Here is a 1,774-nt window from a genome sequence, read left to right as displayed (position 1 = left end):
CATTTCCACTCTGGAGCCTTCGGCCGCCATCTCCCGCTGCCGCTTAGAGAGCAGCGAACTACTCGGAGATAGGAGGGGCATCCCCATCCGCCCAGCTATTGTGCTCCGGGCTCGCTCCAGTCGCTCGCCCGCCCGGATTAACTCGTCAGATTCTCCCCGCTCACTTTGGGGGTCCAACAGAAGACCAGGAGAGGGAGCTCAGGCCTCGGGTGCCTCAGATTCGTCTAGACCCACGTCGAAGCCCTCGATGTCTTCAGCCGGATCCTTTGAAAACCACTCCCTAGCAATTTGACGACCCCTCTGCCTCGAAGTACGGAGAGGCCCTCTGGGAGGACGCCCGTGCTCCGCCAGACACGAGCTCTGGAACCAGAAGCCATCGGGATTAGCGCTGGCACCCCGATACCACCGGCAGTACAGGAGCGTATGGTGCAAATCACGATCCTTCACAGGTAGTTCAAAATGGGCATGGGTACCGCCAGCATGAGTCCAGAACCATCCCCGAGCTCCATCCACCAGCCCTCCTTCAAAGTGTAGGCGGGGATTGACGTTGCCCACATACAGTTGGTCATACCCGAACTAGCGGGCAAACCGCTCGAGGTAGCATACGGAGCCTATTCTTAGGATATGATACCCCAGCCGAATGTTCACCAACCATCGAAAAGCGCCGCAGGAGAGAACGGTGTGATGGTCCACCGTCGGCACATCTCTAAGAGACTCCCCATATCCCCCTCCACTGAAGTAGGGGAAGAAGCGGAGAAAGTTATAATGCCCGAAATGGGAGAGCGTCTTCCGTGCATCGGGAATATCTTTACACTTCCAAGAGCACCTCTCCAAGCGCTGAAGGAATGGGACGAACTTGTCTCCTTGAAGAGTCGTTGGGGCACTCATCAAGCACTCGCAGTGGTATACGAACCACGCCATCAGATAAGTGTACGGCAACCCCACCCTAGGGTTGGGGGTCCTGACGACCTCTCCTTCCCCCTCATCGATAGTCGATACGCGGCAGAATTGGACCGTCAGGGTGCGGAGCCCCCGGTGGATACACGCTATCATCGCCGATACTAAGGAATAGGACTTCCCGTGGGCTAAGCAAACCGCCGGATACACAACTTCGACGGGAAGAGCCTCAAAAGAGTGAGTGGGGATTACGCACCTCTTTAGCCACAACATGAGGTACCCCGCGAACAGAGCCTTTCCAGATATAGGGGACTGGGCTTGGTGGTGAAACGAGTGGAAGACCGTTCCGGACTTGAACCCGCCCTCGTCATGCTCGAGAGCTACAGTGGCTTCCCCTTCGGCCATCCTCCTTTCCACTTCAGCCTGGTCACATTCGCTCAGTGGCAGAGCAGGCCTTCCTTTGACATCATTCTCAGGGAATAAATAATTAACCCAGTTCTTGTGGCTGATCCCCGGGGCCCTCTTCTTCTTACCTTTGTGGTCGACCGCCCCTAAGGTATTAAGGCATATATGATAGTGATAGAGCAATTCCCACAGGGTCTCGACCACCAAAGGGGAGCGGTCTGAAAGTTGGTCAATCTCATCTTGACCTGGAACGTACTCCTCATACGGAAAGTCTCCTAAAGGCAGTCCTGACACGTCGTACATCTCGTGAAGGGCTATGTCGAGCTCCCCGTTGGGGGTGAAAAACGTGCCACTGTCCGCACAATACAGCTCCAAGATGCTATGGAACTGAAAAGCATTAATCTTCAGACCATGTCGAGTGGCCTGAATGGCCGCATACAGCTCCGAATTCGCGAGGTCTGAATTCTCGGCC

Source organism: Asparagus officinalis, chromosome 10, assembly GCF_001876935.1.
Source record: "Asparagus officinalis chromosome 10, Aspof.V1, whole genome shotgun sequence".
NCBI classification, from domain to species: domain Eukaryota; kingdom Viridiplantae; phylum Streptophyta; class Magnoliopsida; order Asparagales; family Asparagaceae; genus Asparagus; species Asparagus officinalis.
This window is presented reverse-complemented; position numbering follows the sequence as displayed.